Source organism: Gekko japonicus, unplaced genomic scaffold (assembly GCF_001447785.1).
Source record: "Gekko japonicus isolate JY-2015 unplaced genomic scaffold, Gekko_japonicus_V1.1 scaffold8, whole genome shotgun sequence".
Taxonomy (NCBI): Eukaryota; Metazoa; Chordata; class Lepidosauria; order Squamata; family Gekkonidae; genus Gekko; species Gekko japonicus.
In genome coordinates this window covers 2,434,146-2,445,143 of record NW_015167057.1, presented here as the reverse complement: position 1 = coordinate 2,445,143, position 10,998 = coordinate 2,434,146, and positions in this window count along the sequence as shown.

Genomic DNA, 10,998 nt, shown 5'->3' with positions numbered 1-10,998 from the left:
CTTTCTGGTCTCCTCCCCCAGCCATTAATTTAATGACACCCTTATTTTGTGACATGCGGATTTATTTATTCACCCTCCCCCATCCTTCTTACCCCCAGAGCAGAAGCTGACATGGGTATGGCAGGGACAGAGCAGTGCCCCCCCCCCCCCAAGCTGGCAGGAAGTGTTTTATCTGAGTTTCGACACTGGGAAGTGATTTAAGTCCTGGCGTAATTAACCCTCCTGTTTACGCTTTAAGCTCACCTGCCCCCACTCGTTTTGGGAAGGGAAGGGAAGCGGAAGAGCAGAAGCCAGAAATGTTTTAGGCTACCTAGCAAGAGCCTCATAATTTCCACCTTTGCCTCATTTCCACCAAACTGTTTTGCCCCATTAATGTCCCTGCATGCAGGTGGTCGTGGGTTCGATCCCCAGCATCTCCGAGTAAAAGGCTGAAGCAATAGGTGACGTGAAAGACCTCCATCCGAGACCCTGGAGAGCTGCTGCTGCCAGCCTGAGAAGACAATACCAACCTTGATAGACCAACAGTTGGGCTTGGTATAATTCAGCTTCATGTGTGTGGAACGGAAACCCAAGCCAGATGTGGGCTTTGAATTCTCTTGGAGCTTCCAGTGTTTTTGTTTGTTTGTTTACTTTTCTATTTGCCTTGGGTGCCAGTCAAGAGGGAGGCTGATTTGATTCAGTGCCACGACTCTTGGGGATGAGGTTTATTATATGATATTACTTATTTGCTGCATTTAGATCCCATGCCCTTCCCACCAGCGGGCGCTGGGTGGGTGACATCAAAGTGATGAACATTAAAATAATTGTCAGAGCAAACACTTAAGACCTTCAACTTAAAAGCAAATTTAAATCAGAATGACGTTAACTAGAGATGGCGACATTTAAACATTCTGCCACCTGCACTGTTTTCTCAGCTTAAGACAGCTTTGGGGAGTTGATGTTTGCCCCACTGGGCTAAACTCGGGTGTACCCTAGAAGCATAGCCCATTGCAGGTTTGGAAAATGGCACACATGCATGGGGCGGGGGGAGGGGCTTAATCCTCCCTGCCTACGTGCTGTGGCCCCAATTCTAGTTGGGCCTCCCCCCACATGCCTAAAAATCAAAATAAATCACTGGGAGCTCCAAACAGGAAACTGATGGCGCACATCTGGCTTGGGTCCTGAGAAGAGACTGCTGGGGAAGCTAGAGGAGCCATGGTCCTTTCCACACTAGACCTTAAATCCTGGCTCAACCCTGTCCCTGAACTTACACTCTACACTACACTCGAGTTCACCCCTGTAATTATCTCGGGGTATTTTTTGTTCCCACATTACATTGAGGTCACCCCGGTTTTACGCTGCCATAAACCTGTTAACCTTTAGGATGCCGCAGGGTTCTTAGTGGCTTCTGCTGCAGTGGATCAAAACGGCCACCCCTTTCGGAATCCCACATTTCAATCCCCTCTTAAGACGTTTCCTTTTTTTGGCAAACTCTTACAAAATCTGGGTGCTGTCCTTTGGGCCTACCCTTTCTGTCTGCCTGGCGCCCTTCAGATCTGATTGACAGCCTTAACCAAAAAGACGTGTTCTCCCTCCCTCTGCTCCTTAAGGCCCTGCAACCATTTTGAAGCTCCGTTTTCCATTTGGCTACTCGGAGGCAAAAGTATTTGTCCCAGAACTGGCTCCCTGGCCCTCTCTGTCCTCATAGTCTTTTGTGACACCATGGCCCGTGCAGTGGCTTTGGGAGGTGATCCACAAAGATCTTCCAGTGCTCTGAGTTCTGCTTCAGGTGTGCAAGGTTTGGAGCACAGCATAACACTGTTAGGCAAACCAGCATTCAGTGGGCTGCGTCTGCCCTCTTAAGAGCTCCCTGCAACTTCTTCGGTGCTAAAAGAGAACATGTGTGAAGAAACCACCCCTCCTCCCTCCCCAAGAAGGCACAAGGCGTGTAAGGATCCCTGTACAAAAATTCTTTTCTTTGTGGACTGTCCCACCTTTGCTGAACCCACCGTGCGCCCCATCTGCAGTGCAGAGGGGCCAACGACTGGCACTTTGCGATTTGTCTGGGATACGTGTTTTGTGTGAGAGTGTGTGTTTGAGACAGTGGGCGAGCGTGTTTGATTCCCTCTCCCTCCGTGGCCCGGTGCAGACACGCTGTAAGAGAGTCTTTGTATTGATAACTCCCTCCAATAAGTGCGTGCTGCCTGTTGGCATCCCCCCCCCCAGCAATGCCTGCAACAACCAAATCGCACCACCTTGTGCTATGCAGTTGCTCTCTGAAGCTCACCCATTTAGAAGAAGTAGTATGTTCTTTGGTGGTTCTTGGTGCCACAGTTTGTTTGTTTTTAAGCAGTGTCTTCCTCCCTTCCTGGCTTCCTCATTGTGTTGGATAGAAAGAAACCAACCAAAAGGCTGTTCATTTCCACATTAGGGTAGAAGAGCCCCCCCACCCCCCTGGGAGAAAGGACACTACATTGAGTTTCAGTTTCTGGGCATGAAAGCCCTTCCATCAGCTCTCATCTCCTCTTTGTAAGACTCGTGTGTGCTAAAAAAGGCACACTAGGAAAATGGGATTCTCCCAGGTCTGTAACATGTGAACACTGTACTGGTTTGCACCACTGCAGAATGACTGGGAAATGTCACCTTCACGCTGGGAGTTCTCTGTCCCAAGCAATTTTGTGTTAGCCTCATCTCTGCTGGCATCTTTGAGTGCCTGTTGCGTGCTTTTATAGGTGGCAGGTTGAGTTAAACGAAGGGCCTCGGTCTCTGTGCCCCTGTTTATTGGCCTTCGAGGGCAACAGGGTTGGCTGCTTGCGTGAGACAGGATGCTGGACTAGATGGGCCACTGGTCTGACCAGTAGGGCTCTTACATTCTTGTGGCTTTGGAGTCCTATCTCCCCACCCATTGGAAGGCCAGCCCCTGCCTGAAACCTGCGGGAAGACATCACATGATGCAGCCTGCACGCTTTCAGAAGTATCCGTGTTGGTATGGGCTAATTCATACATTTCATGTTCATGGGTTACTGACTACAGTAAGCCCTTGCAGATAAAATGCCACCCACGTTACCCAGTGTCATCTGAGCGCAAGGTTCACAGCTCACAAGTCATCAGATAGTCAGACGAGAAGTCAAGTGGACGTGCTTGCATATGTGTGTGGTGGAACCTACTCTGGAACACTTGGAAAGGTACAAATTCTGGTCCCCGAGAGGCATGCTTGCAGACGTAAGCATTAATATGCAACTCTGTTCTTTGTAACCTTTCCTTGGTGAGGGGACCCAGAGGAGGCAGACGACTTGGCCAGCAGGGATCGCGATTGTAATTGCTTCCGAGAAGGTGCCATGTTGGATAAATACAAAAGGGGATTCCACTGTGGATCCTACCACTTCCATTGGAAACAGGCCCCGAATATCTGCCTTGTCCGATCCCACAGGGCCTTCTCTGTGTTTCCCACACCTGGTGTCTTTTAAATCAAGTGGCACCTGTGAGACTAACCACACTTACTCCAGCCGAAGCTTTCGTGACCTCACCTCTTCAGCTGCTGTGTAGTCTTCGGATGTGGTCTACATAGCTCATGAAGCAGTGTGACTCAGACCGATGTGCACGTGGGGATTGTTTAATGTTGCCAAGAACTGGTATGGCCAGCACAGAAGGGCCGACCAGCTGGAGTCCAGAAGAAGCCGTGCGGATGCCTGGGCACCCTCCCCGCCAGTCCTCCAAAGCGATAACCCGAATTTTGGCCTAAAGGAGGCTGCAACCCTATGTGGTGTGCCAAGTGTTTCAGGTTTACATTTGGGACCGAAATCCTCTAGAATTCAAATGTTAGTTATTTCCAGATGGCCTTTGATTAAGAAACCACCGTTTACTATGCAGGAGAAGAGCAAAGAGGGTTTTCTGCCCATCAGCACATCCTGGTCAGGTAGCAGTTGCGAGAGATCTGTCTTGGAGGCCCGGAATTGCCAAGTGCATAAAAGTAGTACCTTTTACATATAAAAGTACTGGCAAGCTTTCAGACTTCAACAAAAGATTATCAAGGACTCTTTATGCTTTATGAATAGTTTTAAGACACTCAAAAGGCTGCCCAAGCCTAGTCTTTGTCAGATTCTCTGAATGTTTTCTGTCCTTTGAAGGGTAACTACCCAGCATGCCCACCGGTCTTCACAAATGTACAGATTCAACAGGATTTCAGCAGCCTGTGATAGTTTTAATAAGGCAAAAGGCAGAAGAGACCATTAAAATTTGTTAGCCAACTTGGTGGCCCTTGTGAGAGAAGATAGGTGAGTTCCAAATTCTGTAAAATAAAGGAATATGAACTGGATGGGGGGGACACATGACACAAGCACAAAGCATCTGAGACTTTAAAAAGTTTAAAAACAGTCTATAATTTAGACAGTGGTTAAATTGGCACCGGCCCACTCTCTACAGCGGATGCAAATCTTACAGCCATTCCATTGAGGCCTTGAGCAGGAGTGGATGAGGCATGTCTGTAGTGCGGAATCGAAAACTGAACAAAACTATTTTACTATAACAGTTATGCATTGTTCTTATATTTTATGCAAATATTTTCTGTAAAGTTGTTTTTTCTTCCCTCCCCCACTTTATTTTGTAAATAGATTTTAAATGTGTAACATATGATAAAAAGAGTTTATAAGGTTTTTTTAAAAGACTTTTTTTTTTGTTCCTTTAAAAACTGAAGTTATGCAACAGTGTTGATTTTTTTTTTTTTAAAGAAACTCTCCGGCCTGCATGGTTTTGTCCCCCTTCCCTTCCCTTCAGTCTGTTATACAATGTTCAGTATGTATATGGTCAGCCGAAGAAAGCCAGGCTCTACTTTCAGAATAGCCTCAGAATTACAGTTCTATATATATTGGAAATAAACTGGTTTACTCAGAGAATGAGTTTCTTTGCAGCGTCTTTTCTAATACTATGTGAGTAATCCATACTGTTACTTGAAATGCCTGATTGGTATTTCTCTCTTGGATAACCGCACCATTCGACAGCCACAGGGATTTTGTGGAAAGTGTAATCCAGTGGAAAACCTGCCTGCTGAATCTTTTATAATTCATTTCAGTGAAAGCAAGGGCCAATTTACATACTACAGAGTCCAAGAGGCAGACTCAAAAATAAGGATTTCGAGTCAGAAATGCTCCTGAAGTTCCATGCTGGGAACTCAGCTCCCAGGTGTTAAGGAGCCTGAGTTGGATTGGAACAGCAGCATGCAAAGAGAGGAGACTTCAGCCTTTCCCTCGTGCCATTTGCCCAAACTGAAGCCGCTCTCAGGAGTTGCTCCTTGCTACCTTGGGGGAACAGATCTCTCAAGATCAGTACATGTAAGTTTCCCCAGTGGGCAAAGAGCAGCTCCCCTGGGTTGTTTCAGGTCTGCAAAGTGGTAGACGGTAAAGGGAGCCCCTTCCCCTCGTGTGCTGTGGTCCCAATCTGGATCAGGGCCCCAAACCCTTGGGAATTAACAGTGTAGTCCTAAGCAGAGTGATATCCTTGTAAGCCCTTTGAGTTCAGTGGACTTTAGAAAGGTTTAAACCTCTTTAGGACAGCACTTGTCAGTTCCTAGCTGGGAATTTCCAGAACACATCTGTACAATACGTGAATTGGCTTTTTAAGTCAATTAAATGTTTTACCCTGTAAGCTGCATGCTGGGGAGCCATGTGCAAGTTATCCGGTGGGGTGGGGTGGCCTTGCAGGGCAATTGGAAGGGAGATTTAAAAGCATTTCCTTTTCATCGTTGTGGTACCTGATGCAGTCCCACATGGGTACGGTGCAAGCACAGGCCTACCCTGGAGAGGATTTTTTTATTATTTTAATGATTTTTATTAAATAAATATAAAACAATTGATACAGAGAATCCCAAACAACACAAACTATTTAACATTGATAATATTCTTGATATTCTATTCAGTATATCTAAAACTGAACTAATTAACAAGTTTTCTAATAATAGTTGGGTTAGCAACCATCTTGTATAAATGTAAGAATTTGATTTCAACTAGCTAATATTTATTGATCAAGGTTCAAAAGGTGCTCCTTTCCCCTCCCCCAGGCTGTTTTCCCGCCTTTTCCCTCATGCTTAGGTCAAGGATGAACACCCTTCCCTCAGTTCTCCCTTTGCTGCCACTGAGATTCATTTTCATCAAGCTCTTTCTGTTGAAGACCTTTCCGGTGAAGAAAAGAAACAAAAAGGACCCTAAGAAGACCTCGATATTTGAAAAAAGCTTATTTTACAGAGCTGGGCTTCCAATAAAGGGGGGGGGGTATGATGCTCTTTCAAGAAGTGTATGACTCATGAGGCAAAACCCCTCATGTTGAGCTGGTCGGTGTTTGAAGAAAAATCTTGGAAGTTTTATAATCCAGAGCTAGGCCTCAAAAATATGGCCCTATGCTGGAGTGACCAGATGTCCTCTTCTTAGAAGACATGTCCCTTTTTTTGGTGTCCGTCCTCTTTTGGGCTCTTTTTAAAAAATTGATGAAAATGTCCTCTTTTGGGGTCGGGAGGCTGAGCCTGTTTTGCCCTATAGTCCCGCAGTAGAGGCAAGCTTCACCTTAAATAGTCAAGGCATTTAAAATGAGATTTGTCATAGTGATCAGTTGTTTGAAGTACTCAGTCAAGAATTTTGTCCTCTTTTTTGCTTTTCAAAATATAGTAACCCTACCCAATTCTTCCAAGGAATGTATATCCAGCAGGGTAAAAATACTGCACATTGCATCCATTGATACTTGAAGGTAAATCTTGAAAAATGTATACTACAGGGCTAGGCCTTAGAAAATGTGGTCCCAAACACTTTTCAGGAAGAATATGTCCGGTGGGCAAAATTTTCCTCACATCAGCGATGAATCTCTATTCCTGGATGAGGAACATGATGTTACCAAGTGTCCTCTATGTAGGCAATTTATGCCAAAAGCAAGGGATTATCAAGCCTAATGCTTCAAGGCAGCTTTAGGGGAGAAGATTCTCTCTGGCACTGCTCTAGGAAGTTGTGGGGACACAACACTGCTTCACACTCCAAAGAGAAGGAGCTGAGAATAGTCAATTCCAGTGGCTGGACCTGGGCCCTTCAGTTCTAACCACTGCTCACCAGCCCTCCACTCCAGCATTGTCTGAATACACAGCCCCAGAACTGCTGCCTAAAAAGGATTGGCACAAGCATAGCCATTCTGAAAAATCTTCCAAGGTGCTCTTGGCTTTGATTTCTTCCCATAATTGTGACTCGGTTCCAGAGTAAGTCCTCAAAGTGGTGCCAGTTCAGAGAACGACTTTCTTGTCATTCTCCTGTGCTACAGTATTTAATGAAAGAAGGTGAGCTGCTCATCAATTCTGAGCCACCAACTGCCTGTATGTCAGACATCCATCTGCGGCCCAGAGTTAAGTTCATCGGATCCAACTGCATAGTGTCTGCGGTTGCCGACCTCCAGGTGTGGCTGGAGATTTTCTGGGATTACAACAGATCAGTTAACCAGGCCGCTTTGGGAGGTGGACTCTATGGCGTTATACCCCACTGAAGTCCCTCCCCTCCCCAAACCTAGCCTTCTTCAGACTCCACCCTGAAAATCTCCAGGTATCTCCCAACTTGGAGCTGGCAACCCTAATGGTGTCATATGTCCCCACTGAGGTCTCTAGACTTAAACCTCTATCACAGCTATTATGATCAGGGGCTGGGATCCAAAAGTTCACCTCAGACCCAATCCATCCAATGTCTCCTTATAGACCTTTCCATGGCAGAGTCTCTAGAGACTGGTATCTCTTGTGATCCCACAAGATCAATGGATCCGTCGCACACCCAGAATCTACTATGCCAGCCATCTTCCCAATAATGGGTGGCTTCCTAGGGAATTTGGATAAAAACTGCCTCAGTTCTACCTGCAGCCTGCAGAACAGGGTACTGATACAGGACAAATCAGGAAGGACGCCCCTCTTTCAACACCCTATAACAAATATGTCAGTGGTGGTAGACTCTGTCTAGAGCAAGAAAAAGGACACTGATCATTTGGCACGACTGATAGAGAAGGCTGTAGACTTCATGGCATCAGCCACAAAAACCTGGGCCTCCTCTGCCTTTGGCTTTAGCTGGTTTACAATCTGTAACAACTGGTTATCAGCTGTTCTTGTGGGATGCCATAGCACCCCTGCCTGGAACTTTACTGGAAAAATGGCGTAAATTGGCTTCAAAAGCTCTCTAACATCAGATCTTTTCCTCAGCAAAGCATATAGCTTATTGTGTGGCCACAGCATCTTCCTTGATCCTTATTCCTGGCTGTGCTCAATAGCACCACCAAATCAGACTCGTGCCAGGACTGAGATCTCCCTTTTGAGCACACAAGCCAAATAGGGAAATCACCAAATAGGGAAACCCAGAATGCTCACATAGCTGGATGTTGTTGTTATTCAGTTGCACAGTTGAGTCCAACTCTTCGCAACCCCATGGACCACATCATGCCAGGCCCTCCTATCCTCCGTCGTCCTCCAGAGTTTGCTTAATTTCATGTTCGTTGCCTCGATAACACTGTCTAACCATCTCATCCTTTGCCGTCCTCTTCTTCTTTTACCTTCAATCTTTCCCAGCATCAGGATCTTCTCCAGTGAGTGCTCCCTTCTCATTTGGTAGCCAAAGTATTTGCGCTTCAGCTTCAGTATCTGGCCTTCCAGGGAACAGTCAGGATTGATTTCTTTTAGGATTGACTGATTTGATCTCCTTGCAGTCCAAGGCCTCTTTAGGTCCACACCAATGGGAGCTGAATCAGGATTATCTTGCCCTAGTATTCAACAATGGGGGATACCTCAACAGGTCTGTTTGCCACCAATGCAAACAATAACTGCAGGGATCTTTGCCCCCAGGTAGCTTGGGGTTCAAACTTTCTGGGAGATGCCTCCAAGTACCACAGATGGAAGGTCAATGTTATGCTTGCCCTCCATTCACCCAAACATTTCCAGCTTTCATTCGACTGTGTGGCCAATCTCAGGCCATGCCTCTGCCAATCTGTCATGCTCTATGTCTGAAAAGACACTGGTCTGGCATTCCCAATTTTCTCCAAATGGAAGCATTTCTCACATTCCCAATTTTCTCCAAATGGAAGCATTTCTCACTCTGGACTCAGTGCTGCATTCCCTAGGAAGAATTTTTTAAATACCTACTATGCCTAATACATGGTTATCCTCATCTACAGCCATGTTAAGTGAAGGTCAGTGCATTTTGCCAAAACGGAATCCAAACTAATCTGACAGGGCCTACTAGCTCAGTTCCCCCTCTCCAGCCTCCAGTTCCACAGTTAACCGATCCTTTGTACTAATACAACTGATAGGCAAGCGGTTTGAGCCACTGGCTACCTGCCCTTTCCACCTGCCAACCATAAAGATTTTCCTGGTCTCAATAACATCTGTCAAAGTGGTCAGTGAACATCAGGGTTCCCCCTCATGACCCTCCATTCCTAAACATGTCTTTTTGACACCTAAGCATCACTGCAACTGCCTGTTGAATTTCCCCGAGGTGGTTTTCCATGACTCACCTGAACCAAGACACCACCTTACTGGTTCTGTTTTCATAATTGCAAGACAACAAAGTATGACCTCTCCATACTCCCAACATATGCAGAGTGCTGTTGTACCTCAACAAGACCACCCCCTTCAGGAAAGATACAAACCTGCTCTTTTCCTGCAGAGCAGACTGCAGACTTCATGTTCAATCCATCCCCAGATGGACAGGATACTGTATTATGCTATGAACGTGTGTGAGCTGACTGCCCTTTCACAGTTCATTCCACTTGAGTGCAATCAGCTTCTGCTATGAGCCACTGAGGCCCCTCCAGAGACGCAGAACATTTCCCCGTGGGCACCAATGCAATGCCATGAAAGATGCAGAAGTTCTAAGAGCGATGCTCGAGTTGTTGTTAAACTCAGGCGCTCACACCCGCCTTCCACAACTCAGTAAGTCAGCCTGCTAATCTCCCATGTGGGACTGCACAGGTACCACAACGATGAAAACAGGGTTGTGCTTACCTGTAACTGTAGTTACAGGTAGTGGTCACCTGTACAGTCACACAGCCCGCCCTCCTGCCCTACTGTGAGCCCTGCTGAATATAATGAGTCGGCCTTACCTCTCTCCTCAACAATGGCAGTGGGGGACTGAGGGAAGGGTGCTCTTCAGCAGTGTGGGGGAGGGGAAAGGAGTACCCTCTGGCATTTTTGAGCTTGAAAGACCTCTCCATGGCAGGACTGTGCATGCGCAGTGCCCATGTGTGACTGCACAGGTGACCACTCAATGAACAACAGTTACACGTAAGTTTAGTCCTGTTTTCTCATGTTGTTCCCACTACCTCCCCCCCTTTCCTATTATCGCAGCCAGTGAACTCACATTAACACACATGAAACTTGTATACTTTTACTGAATCAGACCTCTGATCCATCAAGGTCAGGATTGTCTACTGGTTTTCCATGACTCACCTGAACCAAGACACCACCTTACTGGTTCTGTTTCCATAATTGCAAGACAACAAAGTATGAGCTCTTCATACTCCCAACATATGCAGTGCTGTTGTTGTACCTCAACAAGACCACCCCCTCAGGAAAGATACAAACCTGCTCTTTTCCTGCAGAGCAGACTGCAGACTTCATGTTCAATCCATCCCCAGATGGACAGGATACTGTATTATGCTATGAACGTGTGTGAGCTGACTGCCCTTTCACAGTTCATTCCACTTGAGTGCAATCAGCTTCTGCTATGAGCCACTGAGGCCCCTCCAGAGACGCAGAACATTTCCCCGTGGGCACCAATGCAATGCCATGAAAGATGCAGAAGTTCTAAGAGCGATGCTCGAGTTGTTGTTAAACTCAAGCGCTCACACCCGCCTTCCACAACTCAATAAATCAGCCTGCTAATCTCCCATGTGGGACTGCACAGGTACCACAACGATGAAAACAGGGTTGTGCTTACCTGTAACTGTAGTTACAGGTAGTGGTCACCTGTACAGTCACACAGCCCGCCCTCCTGCCCTACTGTGAGCCCTGCTGAATATAAT